Source organism: Macaca fascicularis, chromosome 5, assembly GCF_037993035.2.
Source record: "Macaca fascicularis isolate 582-1 chromosome 5, T2T-MFA8v1.1".
Lineage (NCBI taxonomy): Eukaryota > Metazoa > Chordata > Mammalia > Primates > Cercopithecidae > Macaca > Macaca fascicularis.
The window spans coordinates 123,752,468-123,772,551 of record NC_088379.1 but is presented as its reverse complement, the minus strand read 5'-3'; the positions used below and the strand labels follow the sequence as shown (position 1 = coordinate 123,772,551).

The 20,084-nt window shown below is 37.9% G+C and overlaps 1 protein-coding gene and 1 pseudogene across 6 annotated transcripts in view; one reads left to right on the top strand and one right to left on the bottom strand.

Annotated features, from left to right (window-relative positions):
* NDST3 (N-deacetylase and N-sulfotransferase 3) overlaps positions 1-20,084 on the bottom strand; it is a 192,729-nt gene that overhangs the window by 46,543 nt on the left and 126,102 nt on the right. The window lies entirely within an intron of this gene.
* Positions 17,757-19,186, top strand: LOC102130225 (peptidyl-prolyl cis-trans isomerase FKBP4 pseudogene; annotated as a pseudogene).

Genomic DNA, 20,084 nt, shown 5'->3' with positions numbered 1-20,084 from the left:
TAACCTGTTATAATTATTTTATCTATTCTGAGGAAGGCTTGTGAGTATACTTATACTTTGGAGCTCATTTGGTTCTTTCCTCATGTATACAAAAAAATAAGTCAGCCATTCAGAAAACTCTTCGTCTTTTTTAAAAAAATGTCCAAATCAGGTAGACTTTAAAGGTGTAGGATGGTTCTGCTTTATATGGTCATAGCATACTCTTGATGTTATGTTGTAAGATATTATCAAACATTATATTGGGTATAATAATTTCTTATTTATTTATAAAAGAAAGAATGAATAACAAGGCCTTGCTCTGTCACCTAGGCTGGAGTGCAATGGCTCCATCACAGCTCACTGCAGACTCAACCTCCTGGGCTCAATCGACCAATCCATCTTAGCCTCACCAGTAGCTGGGACCACAGGTGCATGTGGCCAGGCCCGGCTAATTTTTGTATTTTTTTGTAGAAATGGGGTTTTGCCATGTTGCTCAGGCTGGTCTCAAACTTCTGGGCTGCTCAAGCGATCTGCCTGCCTTGCCACTGCTAAGTGATGGGATTACAGGCATGAGCCACCAGGCCTGGCATTTCTCTACTTTTAATCCAGACTGTAGCTGCCTCTCTCTGCTGTATTTATAAAAAAATTAATAAAATTCACGTTGTGGCATGTTTTTTCAATCAGGTCATCATACAAATTCCAAATGCTTTATTTGCACTGTGAACCCAACTAAACGTATCTCTCATTCAACTTCTAATTCGATCCAAAAAGATGCCCGCTGCTATTCCAACCCTACCGGTCCTAAGGGGATGTTTGATACAAGGGAAAGTGAATGGAAAGAAACGGTGGTCTCAAACAAGCTGTGGACGGGGTCCATGAAAGTGAGGGGCTTTGAATCATTGCCTTCTGAAGTTTCCCTCTAACCCCTCTTCTGGGATATGGGCAAGCCTGAGGGAAGAGGAGGAGTTCCTCAAGGGGACTCCTTGACACAGGCACATTGTACACTTTACTTGCAGTGTATTATTGTACATGGCAGTTTATGAGAGCCTAGTTACACAGATGTGCAGATTGTATTTTCTAGCTTTAATTATCCTAACCATCACAAAATGTCCAAGTGTCTTAAAAAGATTACTAAGAAACCACGGTTCATAGCGAATGCTATTAATAATAATGAAAGCGCAAGTGAAGGAAAGGAAAGTACCAGAGCCAACCCCTGTGCTCTTTCTAGTCTGAACTCTTGTCAGCCCCTAATGCGATGAAAACAGTGATGATATAATCACGTTTAACAATAGTAGGCTCCCAAATTTCAAAAGTTTCAAGAAGATTATTTGAAATATGGATTTACATCTGTTAATCATATATGAGGCCATTGTGATTGACAAGACATTTAAAAATCTTTTTATTTCATTCTTAGAAATTTTATATTTCTATGTATAGTCATGGTATAAAAATCTGAATATAAAATGAATGAAATAATCTTATAAATAATTATGTAGCTCATATGTTAAACAATTAGGATTCATGGAATATAATTACTAAAGCAATCTTACTTCTTTTTCCCACTGTTCCTTTAAAATTTGTTCAGTGTGGGTAGTTTTCCCTTGCAGAATGGCCTCCCTAATCTCTTAGGTGACAGAAAGTTGTCATGTAGCTTTAAGTCTTGATTTAGTAGTTTAAATCTTTTGGTTCAAAAAACAATCCAAATTCCAAACTTGTTGCAATATGAAATCTGCTCCTCTCATCCTCCTGGGACCTGGTGCAGGAGAGAATTTGCAAGACAGGCTGGGAAGAAAGTCTGATTAAGGCTCTGTTCTCCAGTGGGTGATTTTACTCTCCTTGCTTACTGAGGTTTCTGATCCCTTAGTATGTGGGACATGGAGATGAAGGAGTGAAAAGGATGCAGGGAATTATTACTCGACTGATATTTTCATATGCATATGTTTAAAATCATCTGAGATCTTTGGAGCCATCAGTCTCACTTTGTTGCCAGGCTGGAGTACAGTGGTGCGATCTCGGCTCACTGCAACCTCATTGCAATCTTCTGCCTCCTGGGTTCAGGCAGTTCTCCTACCTCAGCCTCCTGAGTAGCTGGGACTACACCACAATGCCCAGCTAATTTTTGTAGTTTTAGTAGAGATAGGGTTTCACCATGCTGGCCAGGATGGTCTCGATCTCTTGACCTTGTGATCCACCCTCCTCGGCCTCCCAAAGTGCTGAGATTACAGGCATGAAACACTGCGCCCAGCCAAGCAGGGTTCCTTTTAAAAGGACCCTAGGCTAATATTCCTTTTAAGAGTTGCACGTTTGGGCCTTGGGATTTGGGAGCCTTTGATCTGTCTTGGGAAAAGAGGGCACATAATTCTTATATGTGGTTCTTTCTTCTTCTGATACCACTTTAGCCAATCTCTCTCTTGTACTTTGGATTTATTAGTTGTAAGGCAGACACCAACTTACTGTGTCCGCCTCCTGCAGGGAACACTTCTCAAGCTCTCCGATGGTCTCAGTGACCCTGAAGCCAGATCTCAGCTAGCAGCAGAGCAGGCAATGACCCCTCTGTTCTCCCATGAGTAGAGGGTGGTGGGATCATGCTCAACACACAGCACAACTCTTTCCAAAAATCCTCCCCACGAATCCTCCTTAATTTCCAGGAACTTGACCTTTTTCTTCTGGGTGTGGGTAGGTATTAGAAATTTTGGCATGTTTGTCCCTCTCACAGCTCATTTTGGTGTCTGTTGTCTTTCATGTTTTTGTGCATGGTTTTCATGTTTAGTTACACTAAAAATTACTTTCACTTTATCACCTTCTCCAGGGGGAGAAAAAAGATGTCACCTTAATCTCTAAGGTTTAAATTCATTGAGCACTGTTTTTCTACCTGGCTTGTGCCTTAGTCATCACTTCAGAATCTCAAGGAAAGCTCAATTGCGGAATAAATTGGCAAAGGGTTCTTAACATTTAGAATTTGGGATCTGATAGGCTTTAAAGGAAAGCTGGAAGGGTAAATCAATTGCTCTCAATTAGGGACAGCTTTCAAAGGTACGGTGATGAGGTCAATGTAATTTAAAGCAATTTATCTTGGAGCAGTTTGTCTTTTTTATAACATTCATGTTTCTCACTAATTTTTCTGGCTATATTTTCAGAACTGCAAGTTCAACCCTTTAATTACAAGCTAATGATTGATGATCAATTAGCATTTCTGTTAGGTGTCAAAAGTAATTCTATTGGTTTAATGCATTGCTATTACTTTAGCTGCTGAACAAATATTCACATGTCATGAGAACATCTCCAGTTCTCTGATCACCAATTTTCAACTAATTTTGAATTGTGTATCTTGCTCATGCTGTTGTAATGTTCTTTCTATATTATTCTGAAAGACCCTATTGCAGTTAGTTAGAGGCCAGACAAAAGCTGTTCTTGTTCCTTTAGAGTTAGAAAGTGATGGAATCGTGAATATAGTTACACCTTATGATAGCTTTAAAAACGAATAATTAATAGAAATCCTTTTTTAAGCAGCAGCGTAGCACAAAGGTTATACTCAATTTTGCAATGAAAACATCTTTATTTTTCAGCAGGAAACATTTTGCTTCTTTGTTTTAATCACTACCTCCACAATATAATAGATATAGGAAGAGCATTAAATTAAACATCTCTAAATGTGTTTAATTTAACTTCAAAAACCTTTGAGAAAATCGACCTACATGAAAATTTGATTTTGGCTCATATGTGAATGAATTAAATTTAGGTAATCACAAAGATCACCTTCACTACTAGTAGGTTTCAATTAATCATATTTGCTCATAAGGCTGAATTCACTCTGGGGGGAGAGGGGTATCAAAATACCAAACAAATATATTTATTTTGTGATTTAAAAAATGCTAGGTTTAAAAAGCTAGTGATTAATTGTTAAGCTTCTAAATATTCAAACATTTACAGTTTTAAAACATTTATTTATTATAAGACAGCCCCTCTAATGAAGTGGTTTGTGAAATGTTGAAAAATTTTGAGAGTACTAATTTGGTTCAGAAGCCCAGTTCCTTAAGTAGAGAGTAAAGACTCAAAGGACAAAAAGAACAATGCTAAAGAATGAACACTTGCTAAGTATTAACAAAGTCACCCAAGAACTGTTCCTTTATTAGAGAGAAAATACGAGGGCTTGACTGGGCCTATGCAAGCCACATCTGTTTTGATTGAAATAAGACATTTTAAGAAGTAAAGTTTGGCACAGCGATAATCTAAGTGAAATAGTTCTCCCAGGGCTTTGTAGGGATGAGCAGACTGACCCAGATACAAGAGTCAGGTAAGGTACTGTATAAAGACTTAATTAAAAGCAAGATACCTAGAAAGGCATGTCTGCAGAGATGGGAGAAAGACCAGAAATATAAAAAATTTCAAACCTTTATGAGTCAGCACTAGAGGATACCTACTGCCAAAGCTGCTGGCATCTGGAGGGCTGTTTCAACTGCAGTGAGAATAATACACTGATAGAAGTTTCTAACTCCAGGGATAAAAGGTGAGAAGTTCATAAAAGACTGTAACTAAACCAGGTATCTATTAAAAATTTTGCAGTGGTAGACTCACATTTGGTTTATTATTTGTTATTCTTGCTTTAAATTATAACTCCTTTAAATAACTTATTGATAGATAAATCAATCTATAAGTTAATACTGTTATGTAGTGAAGGGTTATACTTTCTGAAAGTGAATTGTCTTAGGAACTAGCTAAATCAGCTTGCTAAAAAGAAGTAGGGTTTATAAATGTTTCCCTTCTAAAAATGTCAACCCTTCCACGTAATAGTAAGTACCCGGAACTGCACATAAGAGGCACAAGGGAGTTAATGAGGTTAGGAAATGTAAACCATGGATTCATTCTTGACTAAACATCAAAATTTCATACTGACTTAAAGAAAAATTTCTAAAAGTCTTTGCTTGAATATTATGATCAGAATCAGGCAAGCCTCAGATACGTTAGAATTTTGAAAGAATTGCATGAATTTTAATAAATGGTTACATTAAACACTAATGTCTAGGGAATGTTTCCTGCTGAATAAGAACATTCACCTTATTAGGGAAGGTATATGGGTAACTGGTGAGGGAGGAGGAGGGCACTTCCATCTGTGAGGGCTTACTTGTCTAAATATCTATTCCATTGAAGCTTTAGATAAAACTTTAAGTTTGAAAGAAGTTTTTTGTTTTTACTATGTCATCACTTGTGTGACTTGGGTGAAACAATAAATCTCCAAGTATTTTGGTGCCTGTTTGGCAAAATGGGGATGACAATTATATTCTCCAAACAGGATTTCTTAAATTTTCTTTCTGCTTAAAGCACACAAATCTACACTCATCTCCTTCATGCTATAACATAATACTATTCAATACTAGGCTTTCTACAAATTTCTGTTCTTCTAAGTCCATATTCTTCCTTTATAAATTTTTCCCCACTATCAATTTCTAATAAGTTATCTCTCCAATATTATAGGTGCCACTTTGACTTTAGGCTTTATGGCTTTTAATATTTAGTTTGGATTCAACAAGAAGCCACCAATATCATTTGTGTGTGTGTGTGTGTGTGTGTGTGTGTGTGTGTGTGTGTGTGTATTCTTCCAGAATTTTTTATTTTTAAAACATGGAAGCAAATGGTACACAATTTTATACATTAATTTTTTAAAATTTAATACATCTTAGAGATTGTTTTAATCAGTACATAAGGGGTTTCCCCATTTTTATTGTATATGCATGCTGTAATTCAGTTACTATGGATGTGCTATAAGTTATTCAAGTTCTTATTAAGGTTTTATGCTATTATGAATAACTTTGGATATGCATCACTTCACTCATTTGAAAATATATCTGAGGATAAATTCTTAGAAGTGGAATGGCTAAGGAAAATGGTATGTGCGTTTGTAATGTTGGTAGAGATTGCCAAGTTGGCTGTCATGGAGATTGTACTGATTTACATTACCACTAGTAATGTGTGAGAGTTAGGTTTTGTTGCTTTTTGCTTGAACCACACTAATAACTTTCTAAATAACCTCCTCACTTTTGTTTCTTCCAGCACGAATATATCCCAAATGCTAACACCAGAGAAATCCTCCTAAAACAAAAGTCCTTTGCTTAGAAAATATCAATAACTCCTATTTTCCATCAAATTAAACTTCTTAACCTGGTGCTCAGAATCCTTGACAAAACAGGCCTATATTTATTCTTGAGTTTTATCTTCTACCACATACACCCTATATTCCAGATAAATTGAATCATTCCTTGTTCTATGCTGTGCTTTAGGCCTGAAACAGTTTCCTCTGTACAGAATGCTTCTCTACATATGTCTTTCAGTTTAAATCCTATCAACTTTCAAGGACCATCTCAAATATTACCGACCTAAATGTCCAAATAGATTAGCCCTTAGGCTTACATTCTTTGTTTTGCTAATTAATAGTGTGCACTCAGAATAAATAAATACATCTATTATAATAATTGGATTTTGGTTTAGGTGTAATTCAAATCTTCTTGGTTATGTAGTTGCCCAGTTCACAGATGACAGGAAGGAAAGTGTGAGAAGAGGATGGATGTGGGTGGGTGTTGGGTGGTGTGGGTGTTGTAGAGGGTGGTGGCAAGAGACACATATATATTGAAAGCCCAATAGGTGGCCAGTACTGTGTATTTGTACTGTCATCACCTATAGAAGAAACCTTTTGGAGGTGGATATTGTCATCTCCACTTTACAGTCAGACAAGCCCTATAACTAGTAAACAGTTGATCAGGATTTAAACTCAGGTCTATCTGGATGCAAAGCCTAGACTCTCACATTGTACTACATTGACTTATCTGGCAGAGAATAGCAGCAAGGAATGACTAATATCTTGAACTCTGTCTCTAAAGTTGAAGAAATAAACACCTATGAAAAGTTGAACAAGAACATTAGCATCACTAACTGGAACCATCTATTGTAGATACAATTGTCCTATACCATGTGAGTGTAAGTGTATTAGAGCACAATGAGATAAGCAAATTCTGGGTGGAATGTCCTGATTTGGAGAGCAGGGAAAGGTTTACTGCATATAGGAAAACTTCCATTCTGTTTTTTAAATGATATGTAAATAGATAAACTCAATGTATCTGGCATATGAACTCAATTGCAACGTCTATCATTCTGTAAATAGATGATAAATTAGTATGTGTATTGTGTATATTCTTGTGTATTTCTCTGTTGTTCTCTTTGAGTATCTATTTATCTATCTCAAGCCCATCTGCATAAATGAAAATCTTCCCCACTCACAAACGAATTTGCTGTCATTATAAAATGGAAGATAAGGCCTGCTCAACTCTAGAGAAATGTTAAGCACATAGAAAATAGAAGCAATGATAACATTAACAATATTTTTATTAAATTAAAAAGAAATTGAAGAATGTTAAAAAATTCCAGAATTAACAGTTTTTAGAGTTAACATAAAATGAAGTAAAAAGCAACTTTAATATAATGAGCCAATTACTTGTACACAGGTATAGATTGGGTGAATACTAAAAATATCACAGGTTTGTTGATTCTAATTTCACACTGAATATAATAAACAACTGTATTCATGTTAGAATTAGCTCTGTTAACTTTCTCTGCTTTCTAAACTAATCAAATTCATTGTTTTTTTATCTCTAACTGTTATTTAATAACAACTTTATTAAAAGTGCCAATATCTTAGAGGATTATATATATAGATATATTTATATTTATATTCACAAAGACACATATGTCTATACACATATGCACATGTAATATTTTTAAATCAAGTTTATCCTAAAGTTGCTTCCTTACATACTTTAAGTTTGGCCTAAAGATTACTCTGTACATAGTGAACAGTAACCTCAATGGAAGTTTAAATAGACAATAACCTACTCTTGTGCCAGTCACCAAGTTTTGGCCAGTCAACTGTTGAAATCATGTTCAAATAAGGCAAATGTTGAGCTGTAACCAATCTGGCTGTTTGTGTACCTCACTTCCATTTTCTGTATGTCACTTTCCTTTTTGTGACCATAAATCTTCCACTATGTGGCTGCACTGGAGTCTCTCTGAGCTTACTCTCTCTAAGGAGGCTGCCAGATGCCAGATTCACAAATCATTCTTTGCTCAGTTAAACTCTATTAAATTTAATTTGTCTAAGGCTTTTTTTTTTTTTTTTTTAACAGATGGTGTCAGAAGTGGGATCTGAAGTAGAGCTTCCGGTGATCCCCAGGAGCATTGAGTGACCAAGTGAGGTACTTGCAGGGCTCATTGTGTCCATTGCTCTTTCACAGCAACTGGGAATGATGGTAAGTTCTCTCTCAGAATTCAAAGCTCCACATATTTGTGTTTTGAGCTTTCTGAATTTGAGCAAGTTTCTGATCCAAACTAGGTTTGGAAGTCACAAAAAAACTAAATCGGGTCCAGAATCTGATTGGATCTGATAATTAACTGGCTTGGATCTAGTTACAGGCCTCTTATGTCTGAATGGGTCAGACAGAAACCAGTAGAAAATGGCAATATTTCAGGGGACACAAACTTTGCCTGTAGAAATTTATAGGGATTTTTGTGTTCTACCTCCTTTGTTTTTCTTATGTGCCAAAGTAGGAAAAAATTATTGGCTAAGTTGATTAAGAGGATCTGAGAATTAAAGCTAAGATTCAAGATAAAAATGGGACCCTTATTTTCTTAAGAACTGAGTAATCTACCTTCTGGCTATGCCCACACCTACACATGTAAGTATTAGGTCCTGGAAACAGCAAACACTTTTAGAAATAGCAAAATCTTACTAAAGGTAATTTAAATTACAATGGAACATTCCATAGAAACAACACTGCACTTGAAGAAGTGCAGTTGAAAATGAGGGCTCAGAACTCTATGCACACAAATTAGAAAATCTAGAGGAAGTGGATAAATTCCTGGAAGGGCACAATCTTCCAAGATTGAATCAGGAAGAGATTAAAAACTGAATAGACCACTATCAACTTCTGAAATTGAATTAGTAATTAAGAACCTACTAACCAAAAAAAGCCCTGGCTCAGATGAATTCACAGCTGAATTCTACCAGACATACAAAGAACTGATACCAATCCTACTGAAATTATTCAAAAAATCAAAGAGGAGGGGTTCCTTTCTAACTCATTCTATGAAGCCAGCATCAGCCTGGTACCCAAATCTGGCAGAGACACAATTAAAAAAGGAAACTTTGGACCAATATCTCTCATGAATATAGACATGAAAATCCTCAACAAAATACTAGGAAATCAAATCCAGTAGCATATTGAAAAGTTAATATAACATGATCAAGTAAGCTTTATTCCTGGAATGCAAGGCTGGTTCAACATATTCAAATCAATAAATGTGATTCACTACATAAGGAGAATCAAAAGCAAAAATGAAATGATCTTCTCAATAGATGCAGAAAAAGCTTTTGATAAAATCCAACATCCCTTCATGTTAAAAACCCTCAACAGACTAGGCAATGAAAGAACATACTTCAAAATAATAAGAGCCATCTATCACAAACCCACAGATGACATCATACAAAGTGGGCAATTGTTTGAAGCATTCCCTTTGAGAATTGGAGCAGAACCAAATGTACACTCTCACCACTCATGTTCAACACAGTAGTGGAAGTCTTAGCCAGAACAATCAGACAAGAGAAAGAAATAAAAGGCATCCAAATAGGAAAAGAAGTCAAAGTATCTCTCTTTGCTGATGACATAATTCTATACCTAGAAAATCCTAAAGACTTTGCCAATAGTCTCCTAGAATTGATAAACACCTTTAGTAAAGTTTCAGGTTACAAAATCATTGTATAAAAATCAGCAGCATTTCCATACGCCAACAAAGTCCAAGCTGAGAGTGAAATCAAGAACACAATCCCACTTACAATAGCCAAAAGAAAATGAAATACCTAGGAATACAGCTAGCCAAGGAGGTGAAAGATCTCTACAAAGAGAACTAAAAAACAAGATCAGAGATGAGATAAATGGGGAACATTCCATGCTGATGGACTGGAAGAATCAGTTTCATAAAAATGGCTGTACTGCCCAAAGCAATTTAAAGATTCAACACTATTCCTATCAAACTACCAAAGCCATTTTTCACAGAATAAATGATTCTAAAATATATATGGAAGTGAAAAGGAGCCCCAATAGCCAAAGCAATTGTAAGCAAAAGAATGAAGCCGGAGGTATCACACTACCCAACTTCAAGGCTGTACTATATAAGGCTACACTACTACTGCTACTACTACTACTACTGCTACTACTACTGCTGCTACTACTACTACTACTACTACTACTACTACTACTACTACTACCACCACCACTACTACTACTACAAGGCTACACTAACCAAAACAACTTAGTACTGGTACAGAAACAGACAAAGACAAGTGGAAGAGAATAGAAAACTCAGAAATAAAGATGCACACCTACTACAATCTGATCTTCAACAAGGCTGACAAAAACAAGCCATGGGGAAAGCACTTCCCATTCAACAAATGTTACTGAGATAACTGGTTAGCTGTATGCAGAAGAGTGAAACCAGACCCCCACCTTTCACCATATACAAAAATTAACTCAAAATGGATTAAAGATTTCAATGTAAGACCTTAAACTGTAAAGATCCTAGAAGACAACCTAGGAAATACTTATCTCAAAGTCAGCCTTGGTAAAGAATTTTTGGCTAAGTATGAAAAGCCATTGCAACAACAACAACATAAAGACAAAAAGGATCTAATTAAACTAAAAAGCTTCAGCACAACAAAAGAAACTATCAACAAAGCAAACAGACAACTGCGGAATGAGAGAAGATATCTGCAAAGTATGCATCCAACAATGGCCTAGTATCCAGAATCTATAGGGAGCTTAAACAAATCAACAGGCAAAACACCAAATAATTTCATTAAAAAATTGGCAAAGGACATGAAGACATACTTCTCAAAAGAAGACATACAAGTCACTAGCAAACATAAAAAAATGCTCAGCATCACTAATCATCAGAGAAATGCAAATCAAACTGGCGGTGAGATAAAATCTCACACAAGTGTGAATGGCTACTAGTAAAATTCCAAAAAAAACAATAGATGCTGGTGAAGATGTGGAGAAAAGTGGAAACTTATACACTGTTAGTGGGAATTTAAATTAGTTTAGCCACTGTGGAAAGCAATCTGGAGATTTCTCAAAGAACCTACCATTCATCTCAGCAATACTATTACTAGGTTTACACCCAAAAGAAAATCATTCTACCAAAAAGACACATGCACTTGTCTGCTCATTGATGCACTATTCACAGTAGCAAAGACATGGGATCAACCTAGCTGCCCATCAGTGGTGGACTGAACAAACAAAATGTGATATATATACACCATGGAATTGTACGCAGTTATAAAAAATGAAAACATGGGCTTTGCAGAAACATGGATGGAGCTGGTGGCCATAATCCTCAGCAAATTAATGCAGAAACAGAAAATTCAAAAATACATGTTCTTTCTTATAACTGAGATCTAAGCATTGAGAACGCATGGATATAAATATTGGAATGATAAACACTGTGGACAACTCAAGGTTCGGAGTGGGTGGGTTGAAAAACTAACTATTGAGTACTATACTATGCTTACTACCAGGGTGAGGGAACCCGTACTCCAAACTTCAGCATCATACAATATTCCCATATAACAAATCTGCACATGTACCCCTGTATTTAAAATAAAAGTTGAAATTTTAAAAAAATGAAAAAAAATGAAGCTTCCCAAATTAGTCTCATCTATGGATGCCTATTGATATGCAGAAGCTTCTAAAGTATTTCAGTATTTTAAATTAAAGACTCTTCATAAAAGGCAAATAAAAAGCTAAAATGACTTATAAGGAAAGTTAAATCTGCTTTCCTTTTTGCTTAGTTACTACACTGCCCCAAAGACAAAAATGAAAGCTATCCTGGATAAAAAGTTTATAAAAGTAGGCCCTACAGGTGTGTAGAAAACTAAGTAGGCACTCACGGTACCTGATTTCAGGACTTGGCTTTTAGATGACATTTCTCGACCTGCCTTAGGCCAGAGGGGAGCTCACTGCTCTGAAGGGTGAGTCCCAGGCCAGGCAGCATTCACCACAAGCTGACTGAAGAGCCCTCAGGTCTTAAGGGAACATGGTGGTAGTCTGGTAGTACTCCCTGTGGGCCTGAGATGGCAGTGGCCACGGGGTGAGGCTTGCTGCATTTGGAGAGGGGAGGGAAGAGTGGGAAGCACTGCGTCTTGTGGTTTGAGTGTCAGCTCAGCCACAGTACAATAGAACACCAGGTAGACTTCTAAGATTTTTGACTCTAGTTTCTGGCTCCTGAATGGCACCTCTGGACCCCCCTGGAGCTTGGGCTTGGAGAAATTCATCACCCTCAAGGGAAGAACATAGGCCTGGATGGCTTTGCCACCAGCTAATTGTAGATCCTCAGGGCCTTGAATGAACATAGCCGGTAGCCAGAGAGTGGTTGCAGCAGGGCTTGGGCAAGACCCCAGTGCTCTGCTGGTTTCAGGTCTGACCCAGCACAGTTCTAGGGGTGGTGGCTGCAGCGGTACTTGTGTCACTCCACCTCTAGCTCCAGGTGGCTCAGCACAGAGAGAGACTGGGACCAAAGTAAAAAGAACTTTATTACCAGAGACTCTGGTAATAAAGATAATTCTTCTGGATCTTGTCCAAGACTATCAAGGCAGTATCTCTATGAGTCTGCAAGAATCATAGTGTTACTGGTCTTGGGGTCCTCTCTAAAGCAGGACCATATGGTGTTAGACCATAACACCCAAGTCCTTTTGAATATCTGGAAAGCCTTCCCAGGAAGAATGGGTATAAAGAGCCCGGACTGCAAAGACTATAATAAATACCTAACTCTTCAATGGCCAGACACAGATGAACACCTACAAGTATCCAGACAATCCAGGAAAACATGACTTCAATAAATAAATGAAATAAGGCACCAGAAACCAATCCTGGAGAAACAAGGATACGTGATCTTTCAGACAGAGAACTCAAAATAGCTGTTTTGAGAAAACCCAAAGAAATTCAAGCAGATGACTTCGACAAAGAGATTAAAATAATTAAAAAGAATCAGGCAGAAATTCTGGAGTTGAAAAATGCAGCTGGCACACTGAAGAAATCATCAGAGTCATTCAGTGGCAGAGTTGATCAAGCAGGAAAAAGAATCAGTGAGCTTGAAACAGGCTATTTGAAAATACAGTCAGAGGAGACAAAAGAAGAAAGAAAGAAAAAAAAAAAACAAAAAACAATGAAGCATGCCTACAGGATCTAGCAAATAGCCTCAAAAGGGGAAGTCTAAGAGTTATTGGCTTTAAAGAGTATGTAGAGAAAGAGATATGGGTAGAAAGTTTATTCGAAGGGATAATAACAGAGAACTTCCTGAACCTAGAGAAAGATATCAGTATCCAAGTACAAGAAGGTTACAGAACACCAAGCAGATTTAATCCAAAGAAGACTAACTCAAGACATCTGGTAATTCAAGTTGCAAAGGTCAAGATGAAAAAAGGATCCAAAAAGCAGCAAGAGAAAAGAAACAAATAATGCAGCTCCAATACACCTAGTGGCAGCCTTTTCAGTGGAAACCTTATAGGCCAAGAGAGAATGGAATGACATATTTAAAGTGCTGAAAGGAAGAGAACTTTTATGTTAGAATAGTATATCTGGTGAAAATATCCTTCAAGCATGAAGAAAAAATACAGACTTTCCTAGACAAACAAAAGCTGAAGGATTTAATCAACTCAGACTTGTCTTACAAGAAATGCTAAAGGGAGTACTTTAATAAGAAAGAAAAGGACATTAATGAGCAATAAATAATCACTCGAAGGTACAAAATTCACTAGTAATAGTAAGTATGCAGAAAAACCGAATATTATAGCACTGAAAATGTAGTGTGTAAACTACTCTTCTTTAAGTAGAAAGACTAAATGATTTACCAATCAAACATGGTAACTACAACAACTTTTCAAGACATATTACAATATGATATAAACAGTAACAAAAACTTAAAGCAGGGGCACAAAATTAATGCATGAAGTCTTTGTAAATTTTCTTTCTGTTAGTTTGTTTACGCAAACAATGTTGTTATCAGCTTAAAATAATAGGTTATAACATAGTATTTGCAAGCTTCATGATACCCTAAACCAAAAAACATACAATGGAGACACAAAAAGTAAAAAGCAACAAACTAAATCACATCACCAACGAAAATAACCTCCACAAAAAGAAAGACATGAAGGAAAGAAAGAAGGAAGAGAAGACCATAAAACATCCAGAAAACAAATCACAAAATGACAGAGGTAAGTCCTTACTTATCTATAAATTGAATGTAAATGGACAAAATTCTTCAATCAAAAGACATAGAATAGCTGAAGGGATAAAAAACCATGAGGCCAGGTGTGGTGGCTCACGCCTGTAATCTCAGCACTTTGGGAGGCTGAGGTAGGCGTATCACTTGGTCAAGAGATCAAGACCATCCTGGCCAACATGGTGAAACCCCATCTCTACTAAAAATCCAAAAATTAGCCTGGTGTGGCAGTGTGGCGGTGTGTACCTGTAGTCTCAGCTACTCAGGAGGCTGAGGCAGGAGAATTGCTTGAACCCAGGAGGCAGAGGTTGCAGCGAGCTGAGATCATGCCACTGTACTCCAGCCTGGTGATAGTGAGACTCCATCTCAAAAAAAAAACCAAAACCAAACCAAACCAAACCAAAAAAAGAAAAGAAAAAAAAAAACAAAACCAAAAAACAGACCCAATGATCTGTTGCCCATAAAAAACAGACTTCACCTATAAAACACACATTGAAAATAAAGGGATTGGAAAAAGATATTCCAAGTCCATGGAAACCAAAAAAGAGCAGAAACAGCTATATTCATATCAGACAAAATAGATTTCAAGAAAAAACTAAGAATAGATAAAGGTCACTATATAATGATAAGGGGTTCAATTCAGCAAGAGGATATAACAATTTTAAATATATATGCACTAAATGCTGGAGCACCTAGATGTATAAAGAAAATATTATTAGAGCTAAAGAGAGAAATAGACCCCAATATAACAATATCTGGAGATTTCAACATCCCACTTTCAACACTGCATCAATGTTCTAGACAGAAAATCAACAAAGAAACATCAGATTAATCTGCACTATAGACCAAATGGATCTAATAGATAGTTACAGAACACTTCCTTCAAAGACTGCAGAATACACACTCTTTTCCTCAGGATGTAGATTATTCTTAAGGACAGATCATATGTTAGGTCACAAAACAAATCTTAAAACATTCAAAAAATGGTAATCATATCAAGCACATTCATTCTGACCACAATGGAATAAAACTAGAAATCAATGACAATAGGAATTTTGAAAACTATACAAACACATGGAAAGTAAACAATATGCCCCTGAATGACCAGTGGGTAAATGAAGAAATTAAGATGGAAATTGAAAAATTTCCTGAAAAATATGATAATGGAAACACAATGTGCCATTTTGTTGTATGGAATACAGCAAAAGCAGTAGTAATAGGGAAGTTTATAGCTATAAGTGCCTACAGAAAATAAAAACTTCAAATAAACAACCTAATGATGCACCTTAAAGAGCTAGAAAAGCAAGAGCAAGCCAAACGCAAAATTAGTAGAAGAAAAGGAATAATAAAGATCAGAGCAGAATAAATGAAATGGAAATGAAGAAGACAATACAAAAGATCAATGAATCAAAAAGTTTTTTTAAAGATGAAAATTGACAAACTTTTAGCTTGCCTAAGAAAAAAGAGAAGACCCAAATATATAAAATCATAGATGAAAAAGGAGACATTATAACTGATAATACAGAAATTCATATGATAATTTGTGGCTACTGTAAGCAACTCTATGGCAAAAAATTGGAAAGTCTAGAAGAAATGGGCAAATTCCTAGATGCATACAACCTACCAAGATTGAACCATGAAGAAATCCAAAATTTGAACAGACCAATAACAAGTAACATGATTGAAGTTGTAATTAAAAATCTCCCTGTAAATAAAAGCATAGGACCCAATGACTTCACTGCTGAATTCTGTTGAAAATTTAGAAAAGAACTAATAGCAATCCTACTGAAACAATTCTGAAAAAATAGAGGAGGGGATACTTCTAAGCACACACTATGTAGCCAGTATTACCCTGATACCAAAACCAGACAAAGACACATCAAAAAAAGAAAACTACAGGCCAATATCTCTGATGAATCTTGATGCAGAAGGCCTCAACAAGGTGTTAGCAAACCAAATTCACTAATATGTTAAAAGAGATCATTCATTCATGACCAAGTGGGATTTGTCTCTGGCTTGCAAGGATGGTCCAACATACACAAATCAATCAATGTGATAAATCATATCAATAGAATGATGGACAAAACCCATATGATCATGTCAGTGGATGTTGAAAAAGCATTTGATAAAATTCAATGTCCCTTCATGAAAAACCCTCAAAAAACTGCATGTAGAAGGAACATACATCAATATAATTAAAACCATATGTGACAGACCCATAGCTAAAACCATACTGAATGGGGAAAACCTGAAAACCTCCCCTCTACTGTCTGGAACATGACAAGGATGCCCACTTTCACCACTGTTATTCAACATAGTACTAGAAGTCCTAGCTAGAGCAATCAGACAAGAGGAAGAAATAAAGGGCATCCAACTGGAAAGGAAGAAGTCAAATTATCCTTGTTTGTAGATGGTATGATCTTATATTTGGGAAAACCTAAAGACTCCACCAAAAACTATTTGAACTGATAAATTTTGTAAAGTTGTAGGATACAAAATCAACGTACAAAAATCAGTAGCATTGTTTATGCTAATAGTGAACAATCTGAAAAAGAAATCAAGAAAGTAATCCTAATTATAATAGGCACAAGTGAAATTAAATATGTAGCATATTAGCCTGTTCTCATGCAGCTAATAAAGTCATACCCCAGACTGGGTAAATTATAAAGGAAAAAGGTTTACTGGACTCACAGTTCCACAAGGCTGGGGAGGCCTAACAATCATGGCAGAAGGCAAAGAAGTAGCAAAGGCACATCTGACATGGTGGCAGGCAAGAAAGCTTGTGCAGGGGAACTCCCATTTATAAAACTATCAGATCCCATGAAACTTATTCACTACCACGAGAATAGTATGGGGGAACTTCCCCCATTATACAATTATCTCCACCTGGCCCCACCCTTGACAAGTGGAGATTATTACAACTCAAGGTGAGATTTGCGTGGGGAGACAAACCATATCACCTAGGATTTAACCAAAGAAATGATCTCCACAGTGAAAACTATAAAACATTGAGAAAAGAGATTGAAGAGGACACCAAAAAAGAGAAAGATATTCCATGTTCACGGATGAGAAGAATCAATTTTGTTAAAATGTCTGTACCACCCAAAGCAATCTACATATTCATTGCAATCCCTTTCAAAATACTAATGACATTCTTCACAGAAAAAACAAAAACAAAAACAAAACAAAACAAAAAACTATCCTAAAATTTACATGGAACAACAAAAGACCCAGAATAGTCAAAGCTATCCTGAGCAAAAAGAACAAAACTGGAGAGAATCACATTACCTGACTTCAAATTGTACTACAGACTGGCAGAGGTGCTCCAGCCTCTGCTCAGTCCACAGTCAGTGCCACAGTGCCTGGCCTCCCACACACCCTGCAGGTAGTGCCCGTGCCCTCAGCCCAGAGTGCACTGGTGCCGGTGCCAGCTCCCAGAAAGAGTGCGCCACACAGAGATGACAGCTGAGGAGATGAAGGAGACCTAGAGCTGGGAGCAATTGGTGCCTCTGCCCATGGAGGGAGTGGACATTAGCCCCAAACAGGAGGAAGGCATGCTGAAAGTCATCGAGAGAGGGCACAGGTACAGAGATGCCCATGATTGGGGACCGAGTCTTTGTCCACTACACTGGCTGGCTGTTAGATGGCACAAACTTTGACCCCAATCTGGATCACTCCTTTGACTTGGGAAAAGGGAGATCATCAAGGCTTGGGATATTGCTATAGCAGCCATGAAGGTGGGGGAGGTGTGCCATATCACCTGCAAACCAGAATATGCCTACAGTGCAGCAGGCAGTCCTCCAAAGGTCTCCCCATTGCCACGCTTGTGTTTGAGGTGGAGTTGTTTCAGTTTAAGGGAGAAGATCTGATGGAAGAGGAATATGGTGGAATCACCTAGAGAACACAGACTCGTGGTGAAGGCTATCCAGGCCCAGTGAGGGTGCTATCATGGAGGTTGCACTGGAAGGGTGCTACAAGGACCAGCCCTTTGAACATCAGGAGCTCTGCTTTGAGGCAGGCAAGGGGGAGAACCTGGATTTGCCTTATGGTCTGAGGAGGGCCATTCAGTGCATGTAGAAAGGAGAACATCCCATTGTGTACCTCAAACCCAGCTATGCTTTTGGCAGTGTTGGGAAGGAAAAGTTCCAAATCCCACAAAATGCCTAACTAATATGAATTACACCTCAAGAGTTTTGAAAAGACCAAGGAGTCTTGGTAGATGAATTCAGAAGAGAAGCTGGAACAGAGCACCACAGTGAAAGAGTGGGACACTGTGTACTTCAAGTAAGGCAAATACAAGCAAGCTTTTCTATTGTCTAAGAAGATTGTGTCCTGGCTGAAATATGAGTCTAGCTTTTCCAGTGAGGAAGCATAGAAGGCAAAAGCCCTTGAACTGGCCTCTCACCTCAACCTAGCCATATGTCATCTGAATCTACAGGTCTTCTCTATTGCCACTGAAAGCTGTAACAAGGCCCTAGAACTGGACAGCAACAACGAGAAGGGCCTCTTCTGTCGGGGAGAGGACTACCTGGTTGTGAATGACTTTGAACTGGCATGGGCTGACTTCTGAAAGGTCCTGCAGCTCTACCCAAACAATGAAGCCACCAAGGCCCAGTTGGCTGTGTGCCAGCAGCAGATCTGCAGGAAGCTTGCCTGGGAGAAGAAGCTCTATGCCAACATGTTTGAGAGGCTGGCTGAGGAAGAGAACAAGGTCAAGCCAGAGGCTTCCTCAGGAGACAATCCCACTGACACAGAGATGAAGGAGGAGCAGAAGAGCAACACCACAGAGAGCCAATCTCAAGTGGAGACAGAAGCATAGCCCCTCTCCACCAGCTCTACTCCTGTGGCTGCCTGCCTCCCTGTCTCCCTACTCTGTCCTGTGAGTTTTGTAAAACCTGAGGAATTTTGAGCAAATTAGACCTTTACTTTTCTATCTGATTGGATGGTGGCTTTAGGGTGAAGGGGGAAAGGAGTAAGCTGGGAGATTGAGGTGGGGAATCATTTTAGGTGGTGTCACCCCCTCTTCCCTTCCCCCATTGCACATGAACATATGTCCATCCATACATGCTCATTAGAATGTTAATTTATTGTGATCCCTCTGTTTGTTAGTTCCATTTTCGAAGGGTAGAAGAGGCAAATGGTAGGGATGGGGTCTGACATGAACCCAGGGTGGAGAGGGAGACTCCTGGGCAGCAATTTTCCCCATCCTTTCCCTCTCCCAGTCCATTTCCCTCTCCCAGTCCATTTCCAAATGTGGCCTCCGTGTGGGCGTGTGGGTGCTAGGTACATGGGAAGAAACACCATTTCTTCTCTGTTCCCTTCCTCACTCCAAATGGCATGGCTGATGATGTCTTCTGGTGTCATGGTGACCACCCCCTGTCCCCTGTTCTGGTATTTCCCCTGTCAGTTTTCCCTCTCAGCAAGGTTGTGTCCCCAAACCCCTCAGCCTCTTCTTTGCATGTTGCTGAAGGTCCAGGCTTGCCTCAAGTTCCATGCTAGAGCAATAAAGTGGAAACATTAAAAACAAAACAAACAAACAAAAAAATTATACTACAGACCTATAGTAATCAAAACAGCATGATGTTGGCATTAAAACAGACACATAGATTAATGAAACAGAATAGAGAACCCAGAAACAAATTCATACACCTACAGTAAACTCATTTTGACAAAGGTGTCAAGAACATGCACTGGGGAAAAGACAATCTCTTCAATAAATGGTGCTGGAAAAACTGGATATCCATATGCAGAAGAATGACACTATATGCCTATCTCTCACCACATAC